The following is a 13,339-nucleotide window of genomic DNA, read 5'->3' as shown; positions in this document are numbered from 1 at the left end:
AGAAAAACTATCATGTGGCCATTTTGCCTCCAGATGCAATTTTTTTTTAATAGAAAAAGGTGGATTCTTTTTGGGAGAGCTATCAAACAACAAAATGTCTAGGTGTCATAGCTGCATCCTGTAAAAGTCTATTTAGTTTCACCAATGGTAAAACCTGTTTTGACCTTCTAGTATAGGGAAATAGCCCAAATGGTCTATTCAGTATACCAGAGAAAGCACAGTGTCTTCAAAGGGCCTGGGCTAAGTGAGCATCCAAAATCCCAGAAAGCCAAGCAATTTGAAGGCAGTCAGACTTGATTTAATTATTTTTTACTGCAAGTCTCATTTCAGAGAATGATTAACGGGAGAAGAGACATAAATGGCAAAGTCTTGATCAAAGAAGCTGCTGTCAGGGTACCATCTAGATAAATTAAGAAAAGAATGCTCAGGTTTCTGTGAAAGAAGACTAATGACATCAAGTCAAGATGAAATAGAAAGGAGCAGCATTGCAGGCTGGAAATCATAAAAGACTAGCCTGCCCTGACAAGAAGCCCTGAGAAATTTCCTGAACTGAAAAGTAATTGGAATTGGAAAGGAATTACTTTCTGTAAGTGCCGGATCTTGAAGCTATGCAGGACTGAAGATGACCCAGGCACCAAACTTGCTTTTTGGAACCTGTCAAGACAAGTGAAGAAATCTTCTGGAAGCATCTCAAACAGCAGCTGTTAGTACCAGCTCTACAAACTGCAGGTGTTCTGCATCTCTTGCACTCATTCTACTCAACTAGGATCAGCTGCTTCACTTAAAAGCTCAAACAGTCCCATCTGGAGGGAAACAGAAAGTGGATAAAAGGAGACTCTGAAACCAACAGCTAGTAAATGTCTGTGTAATTTAGACTACTTGTTCACAGGAAAGCAGGAATGATAGTCTCCTGGAGGCAGCAGTGGCTGTAGCTGAAACCAAGGGAAACCTTTACAAGTGATTGGAATGTACTTGTGCAAAGAGAGGTATCTCAGAAGGTAGGATTTGTCTTTTGGTATACCAAAAAGGATTTTAAAAAAGTAAATTAGAAAAAACTCCATACCTCTTTCAGAGGTGTACTCCTGGAAATCTAGTGTTTAAATAAAAAATAAGATGCCCTATTTCTCAGGAAACATTGAATTGTTGTTTAAGTATTGACTTAGTTTTCTGAGAAATGCTAGTATTTCTAGCTAGGGGAGCAGATCTTCCATTAGAAGTGTGCTTGCCTCAGATTTAGATCATAATATAGAGTAGCATTTCTGCAGACAAGCACTTCGTGTGATCAGTACTAAAACTGTATGAGATTAGCTAATGTACTTTTCTGTGATGTGCAAAGTGAATGCCCAGGCATACCATTGTACCTGACTGCAGCAGCATGAAGTTACGCTTCAACAGCATTCCATCGTATGTAGGATTTTGAAGGCAGGGAAGTAGTCTCTGGAGTGTTGCACGTCAGCAAGAAATTATTTTTGAAAGTAGGAAATAAAGGAAGAGTTTGAACTGATGTTTAGAACAAATAAATGGGAGCAGAAAACTTTCAGTGGTAGTATTACCTGCCATCATAGAAGAATAGCTAAATGAAGCATGTATTTAAAATTTGGTGAGAAGCTTTTGTACATTTTAGTTCTGTTTGGCTCAGTGGGTGTGCTGCACTTTAGACTTCAGTCTCCAGGGCTGTCAATCCAACAACTTTCACAAGCACTATATTCCCTTAAAAGCTGAAAGAGAAAAATAGAAGGGGAAAATGTTAATAGCACTTAGCACTTAGATAGCTTCCCTTCCTGCAAGTACAGTGCAAACATGAAGTAATTAACAAGTACTTTGTCTTGGAGATGCAAATGTATCTCTAAACAACCTTTAAGCAAAGAGAATACAGATATATAAAACCAACCTATGCCCAGTTGCATATTTTCAATCTTAAATATTGCCAAGTGTTATTTATGGTTACTATCCCTGTAGTTGATCGGTAAGTCCAGCTTGTGGAAACCAACACAGTACATTTCTGCATGCAGGGCTCCTTCTTCATTGTGTGAAGAACTTAATGTAATAATTTCAGATTTTATTTGATGAAATGCCTGATTCAGGTAACCACAAGCAAGATATAGAAGGGGGTGTATTGTTTGAGTAGTCAAAATATGGGATTAGGTTGCACAGATGCACCAGTTATTCAAACTGCCAGCAGCATCTGTGGCAATCCTGCTGTGCCTGCTCTGGTATCTACCCACCTGGTATTAGGTACTCTGAATATGTCCCACAAAGTCTTGGGCAAATAGTTACCTATCTAATCCACTTGCTTAGAAACTTCAAAGTCTTATAAGGAGAGAACCAGGAAAGGGAGGTTCAGCTGCCACTGAGAGAAGTGAAATCCTTTTGAGGAGAGAAAGGAACAGATAAAACTAGAATTCTCAGACTTAATGTTTTTTTTCCTCTAAAAGAGGAAGAAAAATGTCTACAGCTATTGTGTGTCTTCAGCGTACTTTTTTCTGGTTAAAATAAAAGTTTAGTGGTGATTGCAAAGCTGGAAATAAACTTTTAAGTCAATTTGATAATTAAAGAGTTTTTTCGAGCCCTTGAGCTACCAAAGGCTGTCAGTGCAGATCAGCCAGGATGCAGAGAAAATATTTTCAGGGAATTAGCTGTTTTAATCTTCATTCTTCTGCCATTATGACTTTAGGATGGCAAATATGTCAAATTTGCAGTTTCCTCCACTAACAGAGTTTTGGCAGAAGCTGATGCCTTTGCTGTAGTGTACTTATGCACAGTTAGGTAACCAATGCATGCTCCATTTGAGAGAGGCACAGAAAACTTCTCAAAGTTACTGCATTATAGTCTCTTTCAGTGCTGAGCTCAGCTGCTGAGAGCAGAGGAGGTGTGAAAAGGCTTGTTAATAAAAGTCTGTTTAGATTTCATTACTCTGAGTAACCAAATCCAGACAATACACCTTGCCAACCCTCTGAGAATTTCAGTCCTCTCTGGAAAAATTTTCTTTCCTGCACTTTCCTATCCTTCCCGGTTGAATGTTTCTGCAATGCAAGCAGAGCTCTCTTCTGCTTCCTTTGAATAAGAAAGAGAATGGACACTGCCTTCCACCTGTAGGGGATGGAGCACAAGAGGTGAATGAAGAAGCCAGGGAGGTCTTGTTTCTCCTAATCATACACACCAAAGAATCCTTCAGCTTGGCCATTCATTTTTCAACCTTCTGTTCCCCCTCCACCCCCCATTTTGTTTTTAATACTAGGAAGGGGAACTCCTTTGAATTACAGGAGGAACAAAGGTGTCTGGTGTGGAGGATGGACTAGATTTGGCAGTTTGGCAGATTGGTATTGTAAAAATGCCGAAAGCTTTGGGAAAAGGTATAACTCACTGATTGGTGTGTGAGATGGGCAATTATTGGTTGGCTATGTTCAGCTCATAGCTGGTGTTTGGGGAAGCCATGTTTTAGCAAGCTCCAGAGTGACTTTTGCATTGTGCCAGAAACATTTTATTGGCTAGATCCAAAGAAGTCTCTTACCAAGGCTAACTGGAAGTGCAGTGAACTACAAAGAACTCTACCAAAATATTAATTTCATCCTCTTCACAATGGCTCTGGCCTCTGAGCAGTGAAATAGAAGTAAGCATTTCTGAATGAAAGCTGTAGATCTGCAGGTATCTTTGGCTACGTGACCAGTGCTAGTCTTTAACCAGTCTGAAGACTTCAGTGATGTTTTTCAGATTAGTGTAAAAGAAAAATCCTAACCTGTGGCAGACTTGGCATGTGGTATGGGCAGGCTTTTTCTCTTCCAGAAGATTAAACCTCTACTTTAATCACTGTGATTTTCCTTTGTTGTGGTCCTTTTAATGTTCTACAAGTTTTCCCTCAGACACTTATTAAAGTTTTTTAAGACTTAACTCTTGTTGAAAGCAGATATAGGCCTCCTAAGCATAAGTGCTACTGTTCCTATCAGCACAAGCAATTACCTGAATATACTGAAAAAATATATATACTGATGTCAAAACCCCACTAGTAATAAATGACAAGAATTGGGTGCTGGGAAGCTGAGTCAGTCTAGTTCACCATATATTCCACAGTGTTACACTTTCATTATAAATTCAAAATAAATTACAAAGGTTAGTAAAATCTTGTTTCACTTTTTTTTCACTTGTCCACTTCTATTTTCCAAATAAGTCTCAACTTGAAATGATTAATGACCTAACTTAATTGAAAGGAAAATTATTCAGAGAAGAACACATTTTAAATAGCATATTTCCATACACATGTTTTACATTGTTACTGAGTGATAACCTAATACAGTTAATTAGTACCTTTCTCCTTAGTATAACTTATTTGTCATCAGGAGTAGGATTTAGTTCTTTTCATCTTGTCGTGGCTTTTGGTGTTACGTTAAGTGCTTGTAGTACCTTGCCCCATCAGGACAGCCAGAAGGGTGATGTTTCATTTATTCCAGCATTGCAAATTTTTCTGTAGAGATACTTAACAAAAACATTTTGTTTTATGGAGTGGTTAGTGATGTAGTCATTGAAGTCAATATGACTTTCACAATTGATTTCAATGAGGGTTGTGTTGACTCTGACTGTGTCGCCTCGGTAAAAGATGAACACTGTGCCCTTTTAAGTAACATCTCACACCCATATTTTTAAGAGATCTCTTGTAAAAATGCTCTGGAAAAGAAAGGAAAGAGAGATATGCCTGTTAGTGCAAAACTTACTTTCTGAACTCTGTTCTGGTTTCAAGAGAAAAATGTAAAACTTAAGGCATGTGCTTTATTAATATTTATTCAAACTGTCTTCTGATACATTGCCTTTCTGATGCTACATGGTGTTCTCCTGCACTATTTCCCAGCATGATGGCTAATGTCCTGCTCTGAAAATTATCCATTAAAATTTTATCAATTTTGTGTTTTGGTGAGACAGTATGAGGAAATGCCATTGGAAAATTAGATTCCTCTTTGACATCGGGCGCCCAGTCAGCAATCCAATCCCATATGTTTCTACTAAGACATTAGGATTTGATATAATTTTGGGCAGAAAACATTTTAAAATGAAACAATTGAATTTTCTAGATGGTCTTGGGGACCACTTAGCTTAAGAGAATACACTTCCAAATCAAAAGCCTTTCAATCATTCTAAATATTATTTGGATGATATTTGCTTTATGTGTAGTAGCAGTTTGAATTTGTATTGAATGTTTGACTGGCTCGTGCTCACATAGATGATGTATGAAATTATTATTTCATATTTTTCTAGTGTTTGCATTGCAAGTGACATCTGGCTGACAGGAACTTGAAGAAATGGGATACAAAGTGAATGCTGCAGTTACCACGGCATCGTATTTATCAAAAGGCTTGAGGTTGGTCTGTCTTTGTTTAATATGTGAACTAGCAGCAGTGAAAAAGAAACAGATTTTTTTTTTTATTTAACTGAGCTGCTTAGAAAATGAAGATAGATGAAGAAAAAATGTTAATGATATTCTGTATTCTATTCATTGAATTAATTTATGTAGACAATCATGCATACTGGCTGAAGACAGTTCTCAACTTGTATGAAGGGGTTGGTTTTGTTGCTATTAAACCTTTAGATTTTGGCTAATGTTATATATAATTCATACACATATATCGCAGAGATAGGGAAGTCTGGAACAAGCTACTGTAGCAGGCTGGCACAGTTCTTTTTAAAATTTGTTTTCAGCTACACAAATCTAAAGGTAGGTTAATTCTAATTGTATTTTATCTTTGAAATGTACCTGTTGAAATCCTGTCCTTAACCAAACTCTTACCCCTAACACTTTTTCATTAAGCTCTTAATATGTCACTTGTCTAATGGTAAGTTTGAATTAGTAAATTCTTTACTAGAATACAGGTTTTAAAAATTATTATTTCACAATTTGAGACATGCTATGAAAATTTATGATTCTTTAGAAATTAGTCCAGCCTTAAAAGAAAAGGCTTTTTCAAAATGAATGCAGTTTGTGAGGAAGCTCTGCTGATGTGTTACAGTGATGTATAAAACCAAAAGTGATGTATTGAAGTTTCCAGTTTCTGCCCATGCCCTGGCTTCTATACTGGCTAGAAGTGTCCCTTGACCACTCTTTGTCACTGTCTTGCTATCTTTCATCTTTGTTGGTTATAAAGACTGTGGAATTTGTGTGAAGAAAAAATGGGGGAATTTGTAGGGGTTGGGTCATTTCCCAACTATCCTGGGAAGGAAGGAGCCTGGGAGCTATTACATGTATGCATGTGTAGTTCAGGAGAGAAAAGCAAGAAGAGATTGTACAGAGATAGTAAGGTGGGTAGAACAGTCTAGGAGGGGAAAAGTCTGCCTGAGAGAGAGACAGAGAGACGTCAGACCAAGTAATCAAAAAATAATTGCATCTGTACTGCTGTCACGTGATTTTCTGATCTATGAAGTTAACAAGCTGAGAGCAGTCAGCATCTTCCAAAACTTAGACCCTTGCTTCTAAAGAAATAGAAGATCTAGCTGTGTGGTCCAATTCACGGGAAGAAGGAACTAACAGTAGTTTTTCTTTAGGTTTGCAGTTGCAAGGTCAAGTTGGGAAACTTAAAAAACCTCAACAAAAACAAATGAACTAAAATATGAAAAACTGGGGGCCAGACTTCCAAAGAAAAACACTTCCAAATTATTCACAGAGGAAAATTTTATTTTATTTACTGATGGCATAGGGTATTTTCCTGTCCTCCTTTTTTAGACACTGGGAGTGTAAATACCTTCACTCTATTTTTCTCTCTGCTCGTGCAAACATCTCCTGTCAATAAAGACTGGACTTACCCATTGCAATACTTGCCTTTCCTATTTCTTTTTCTTGTCAGACAACTGAGCAAAGATGTCTGAGATGTTGATCACTTCAGACCAGCTGAGTATCAAATTAGAGCATTCAGAGCAGTATGTATTCTGAGTGTAGCAAAGAGACAGAGACGACCAGAAAAACAAAGAGCTGATGCTGCAGCACAGTCTAAGCCTGGTTTCCTAAGCACTGCTTAGTAGTTCTTTTCAGCAATTCTTAAACCATGCAAAATGCTATATATGATTCACTGGAATATGCTTTGCAATTTTAGATGATCATAAATTATTTACCTTATATGGGTTTAGGATATTGTGACAAACAACTTGTTGTGAGGAAATATTAGGTACCTTGCCACTTAAAAAACCCAAAAAACAGTAGGTACTCTTGAAGCCTTTCTGAATGGGTACTATTCACTGTTGCAATTCCTATGTGCTCAGATGGTTTGTTGTAGATGGATTATTATAAAACATAGTCTGCTTACCTGTTTTCCATATTGTCATTTACTCTTTTTGAACATGGTATCTTTTCTTGGGTTCCTTTAGAGCTCAAAAGACCTGGCATCAGTCATTCCTGAAGCAATGAATGTATCCAAGCTCTCCCTGTGGGAGAGCTGGACTGGGTTGGCCAGACCCCATATCTGAAATTGTTTGTTATGTTTTGTGTCTTTGCTTACTAACAGAATGATTCATATGCAGAGATATACAAGGTATGCTGAACCTCATTTAAGCAAGTTTGCAAGTGCTACTGCCTCCTATTGAGCTAAACTCACAGAAGTCTTCAATTTCTTTTTTTCACTTTTATTCAGCTCTGTGTTGTATTATGCTATATAGTACTTCTGTCTCTACATTGTGACATGTGAAACAAAGCTGTTCTGGTTTCTTAGCCACTGTTATTTATGCTCTGTGCTGATGCATATTACGCTTTTACTTGTCTACTTCTCTGTCTACCTAGCCACACACTCAGATTTTATCAGCCTCTGGTTAAGATTGCTAGACTTCCTGTATGCCAACACAAACAAAGAGCAAGGAAATAAGTGGTTAAGTCATTCAACACCCCATTTACACTACTCTCATCAGCAGTCTTTCTCAATCCCAACTACCTCACTTCGAATGACCACAGTCCACAGGCTTCCAACTTCATCCTGATTACATTACTTTTCTTCTATTTACTATTCAAGACAATATTTCTTTTTCCTGCTCCATGATTTTACACTTTCTATCTAGAATATTTGCACCCCTAACTGAGACATCATCATTAATTAAAAATCGAGAAAAGTCTGTAGATCATCATTATTTGCTATGTTGGAGGTTTAAGAGTTGAGGGTCTGGGAAACACTTCATTGCATTCTTTAATATCGTCCTTTGTGTGCTGAGTAGTAAAGCCATGCTTCTTCTTAATAGTTTGCATTTCCAGTCTGTTTCACAGAACAAGAGTAGGTCAGACTTCCTCTACTGCTCTTATGAACCTTCCTCAGCCTGTAAGGTAAACCAGATTGGTCAAAGATCTGATCCTTTTGAAAGTGGAATCTTGGCACTTTCTTCTGCGGGATTGAAGATAAAAGTGCATGAATGACACTCAGTATAAACAACCTTTGCTTTTCAAGAGAAGAGTAGTAGCACCTACATATACTACAGGAATTGAGTTCTCTAGATCATGTTAATGTCAGTTGAAGTACTTGCAAGTGAATTTTAAGGCAATTTTAAGGAGTGATTTGTATATATAATAAGAGCCAGACAAAAAGTATTCACTTTTTGTTTAATGACTAAAACTAGTATTAGCTGTGATAGACTGATGAACTGCCTGAGACATTTCAATACAATAGGAGACACAGAATATATTTTTATTTGGCAGAAGGCAGTAGGAAGGGGGGAAAAAATCATATGGACATAAGCACACAGACAAAGCCAGGATTTTTTCCTCCTTCCTTCCCCATTTTATTCCCAGTTCTTACCTCTGGAAGAATCTTTGGATAAACAGCAATCCTGAGGTAATCTACCATAATGGCAAAAGCATGCTGAGGATGGTGGAGTGGAAAAGAAAGGAGAGATTTCAGGTTGATAAAGTCATTTTCCTTCAGCTTACCTTCACAAAGTTTCAGGGTAGTTTAGAAGCGTGTTGTAGAAAAGAATGTTGCCTGCTTGAAACATTGCTTTCCCTAGAGGCAACACAATAGTGTATTGGAAGATACTTGTCCTTCTAGATGAGAAGAATTTCAGTTCTTGACCATAGATATCCTAGGCTGGACTAAACAAAAAGTGTGGAAAGACTTCAGAGAGCCATTTTTACCCTCCGTTATAGCTAAATGATGTTATGACATATCTGAAGATACTACTGGTGACTCATTTTGGCCTAATTTGTTTAACATTTTGGTAGAATGTTGTTTTTTCTCCTCTCTGTATTAGCTTTCTGAGGTTTGAGTTTTGTGTTGCTTTTTTATCCTCCTTTTTTTTTATTATTTTTTCCATATTAAAAATATACTTTATTTATAGATTTTTGTTTAGAATAAACAAAACCTGCCTACTCTGCAGATGATTACATGGCACTCAAAACAGAAAAACATAATGTGGAAGCTTGCCATAATGATGGTAATAGCTGTGAATTCCAATGACATTTTTAGGGATGGAGAAAGTACTGAGTGTGTGATCCTCCCAGTATGTATGTTGGTGTCATTTCCCTGTGTATGGACTAATCCTTTTTGAAGCCTTCCATAGAGATCAAATTTGATTCAAAGCTCATCTGAACAGCCCTTTAGTAACAGATATTTTGAAGTCTAAAATCCTTCCCAAAAATTGTTTCACGATCCATGAAGAAGAGTTTGGCTCAGATAGTAGAAACTTTGAAACCTCAGAAACTCAATGATCCCATTTCATATCTAAAATGAAATGGGGTTTAGATTGTTACACCCTAGCCATAGGCAGGTGGTTGGAGACTGCTGAATTCACATAAAAATGCCTGTCTGCTTTCTGTCTGACAAATCACTTTTTCTTTCTACCAGCAAAGATTTCAATATAACATATTTTCAAAGTAATCTTTCCTTGATCAGTAGACTACAGCATTTTATCATTTTGTAGGCTTTGTTTCCTTCATGGGTGAATACTTCACCAAATTGCTTTTAGTATCTATTAACTTGGATTTTTAAAAGATCAAATGGCCTCCACATCTCATTATGTTTTTCTTCATAATTTGTTATTTCTTCCAAATTGATACCACTGCATACTTAGAACTTGATTTCTGTTTTATCATCCTATCTGAAAACAGGATCCTGACAGGACTCCTTCCTTATGAAAGCATAAACATTGTGGCAGTGGCTATTATGCCTCTCTTCTTGAAGGAGGCCTTTCTGTTGCATATCTACTCTTTTGGTAGCTCTTTCCAGATACCCAGTCTTTTGTTGCTATTATGTTGTTGGTTAACTATCATGTTATTGATTATTAGGTTGGCACTCCTGAACAGCAATTTGCATGATGATGCTTCAGACCACAAAGAGTTCAGATGAACTTTTTTCTTACATTTAATTTTTTAGTTTTAATATTTTGTTTCCCTTTCACTATGCAGTCTATCTTTTTGCATTAAAAGTTTTGTGTTCTACATGCACACATGTATACATATATTTATAGATGTATACTATAGTTTGGATTTGGGGGTGATGTTCTTGTGAAGGAAAATCTGACGCCCTCTATTTGCCTGTACAATAGACCTAAGGAAGTTCCAGTATTTGTTTTCTCTTGCTGTCTTTCAATTACACTTATTTTAGGTCTGGTTATGAATATGTATATGTCTCTAAGGAGGCCATGCCACAACAATTGCCCCACAACTGCACATTAATTTGTAAATAAAGCTGAGTTTATGAATTCTAACTGCTGTCTAGTTTACCTGAGAAGTAATGCAGTTTCTGCCTAGACTGCGGGCACTAACCTAGAAAGATAAACAGAGACCACATGTTTTGTTCTTGTGAATTATTGTTTGTGGTTTGTTTTGATAATTTTGCCCTTCATATAGAGCTAGTCACTTGTAGACAACTGGCAATTACTATTGAGGCTGTGGGTATAATCCATTAATATCCCCTAATTTAATGCAACCATCCAAATCAAACATTCTTCTGTTTTTAAAAAAAGCCTCCAGGTAATGAAAGCTTCAGAACATTCATATGTGTAGTGTTACAGTAGAAAAGTCTAAATTCTTTATTCAAAGACCTGGTAAAGTCCCAAGCTCATATTAATACAACATCAAGTTTCTAAGGGAATATTTTGACTATTTGCCATTGGCCCTGTTGCTTATGGAAAAGCAAAGAACTAAACTGGTGCCCACTGGCTTTTACCACCTCTTTTTAGGGGAGGTCAAAACTTGGGCCAAAGAAAATGGGGGGACCCACCCCAGTGACTGTGCCTGATGACATTACCAGATGTATCTAGAGAACAGAAAACTACATCTGTTAAGTTCTACAAATATCCAGGCTGTGGAAAATGGTGGTACTGGTGGGAAGACTTTCTTATGTCTGGGTATTCCTGATTAATCTGATATGTTTTCCACACAAGGAAACAGCTCTCTTCATTCCATTGAAAGATTTTATTCCATGAGACCTGGAGAATATTGAGTATGAATTTCATGTGTTATATCAAAAAATATGATCATATTTCAGTGAAAATGCTAAACACTGTTCTTTCATCAGTTCATATGAATTTTATTAATCCATATAATAGAATGTAAGAAATCTCATCAGCAAATTACCTTAAAATTGGCAGATGGATACAAAGGGATCCTCAAATGCACTTTTCTTACCTGGATGTCAGAGTCCTATAAAACTAATCTGTAAGGTGTCTTCCAGTGTCATCAAATCTCTTTTGGTATCACCGTTGTGATCACTTTAATACAAAGAGATCAAACCAAAAATGACTTAGAAAAAGTCAGGTGGGGGACAACAGTTTAAAATGGACTAAGGAGGCTTTAAATGGTTTCATTCCTCTCTCTGCTTTTAATTGCTTCTTTTTGCATTCTTCTCTCTGCTTTTAATTGCTTTTTTTTTCTCTGTCAGTCTGTTAATAATCTGTTTGTGTTGTTTATTATTTCTGAATCCAAGTTTACTTAGCCTGTATATAAACTCTGTCTCCTTCTGGTATTGCTGAAGAATGAGATCATATTGCTATGTGAGGAAGCAATATGGAGGATGCCACTTTTGTATTTTTCCAGTCTTAATGTTCTCTTCAATGGTATGAAAAAATCACTATTAAATATAAATTTGATAACCTTCAGAAAACCTTTTGCTGAACAGTCTTGATTTCTGATTTGTACTAGTTTAAGTCATTCCATTTGCATATGAAAATAATCTCTCTTTTCCCCATCTGTTATATTATTGATTTACATCTTTCAGGTAGTTATCTGCAATGATGCACACAAACATTCATAGTTTAATACTGTCATTTTGAGCTGATTTCCTATAGCCTATTGAACATAAACCATGAAAAATTTAGGATACATTCCACCTTCTTTTAAAAGTTTATTGCAAACTTTAGAAACCAATATATAAGTGTTTTACAATAATGGATACCTTTACACTCTTTTTTGGTGCTCCATATTTTTGCGACACTTGATAAATACCACTCTGTAGGCCAATAAATAGTAATTTTGAGCTAGCTTAGGCCTTGATTGCTTTGTTTAGATAACACTGTGTGTTTAATCATTCACACAGACTTGGAGATATAACCTGACAACTCAGATGACAGTAACTGAAAATGCTTCTTCCCAATGGCTGGCTATAAGGGAAATCAGTAGGTACTTTTAGCACACTTCTCCTGGTTGGCAAGTGCCATCACAGATGGTATGGTGCTAACCATACCTTCATGGTATCCTCAGCAGATGAACCAAATATTGACCTGTGAAATTTGAATGCCCTTCTGAAGTCAATGATACTCTCAGTCCATTTCCAATGCATCACCTATGTTTTAAAATGCCTCCTAAGTCATCTTACTGCAAGGGTGAGTTCAAATTAGTAAGTATTAGTTACTCCTCCAAAACTTGGCTGCTATGTGCAGATGGAACTCAAGTTAAATGCAAAAGTGGAGTTGCAGCTTGAGCTGATGCAACAAAGACAAAGCCCAGTGTGAGTCTGAATATATATTTTTCTCTAGTAAAAGGAATATACTCTGAAAAACATGTTTCCTGTCAATGAGCAGTATCAGACAACCAAGTCAGTATTGCTGAAGTCTAGCTTGCTTGTATGTTCATCTGTGAAAATACCCCCTTCTATCTGTTGGTGAGTGAAATGGTGAATGCTTCCCCTTAAATACAGTACAGGGCAATGAAATGCATCAGCCTCACTTCCTTGATACATAGCTCCTCCCACAGCTCTGAGGAGCTTCATCTTGGTAATGTTTCTGGACACCCTTATATCCAAAGCTAGTCAGTCAACAGTTTGGAGGAACACCAAAATTATTAAGAAGTTGGAATGATTAATGCTCTATATGAGAAAAGAGTAAAAAGAAATACATATAAGTTAGCTGGCTAATGCATTCTGGCTGTTTATCTGAGAAAGCCTCATGGCAT

General features: G+C 36.9%; 1 long non-coding RNA gene across 1 annotated transcript in view; it reads left to right on the top strand.

The window, feature by feature from the left end:
- Positions 1–13,339, top strand: part of LOC146433897 (uncharacterized) — a 353,820-nt gene that overhangs the window by 82,228 nt on the left and 258,253 nt on the right. Inside the window, exon 6 of the long non-coding RNA XR_014853751.1 lies at positions 5,245–5,347. This is a non-coding gene — a long non-coding RNA (uncharacterized LOC146433897). The remainder of the gene's footprint in view (positions 1–5,244; positions 5,348–13,339) is intronic.

This window comes from Lichenostomus cassidix, chromosome 8 (genome assembly GCF_008360975.1).
Source record: "Lichenostomus cassidix isolate B80296 chromosome 8, HeHo_3.0, whole genome shotgun sequence".
Taxonomy (NCBI): Eukaryota; Metazoa; Chordata; class Aves; order Passeriformes; family Meliphagidae; genus Lichenostomus; species Lichenostomus cassidix.
This window is presented reverse-complemented; position numbering and strand designations above follow the sequence as displayed.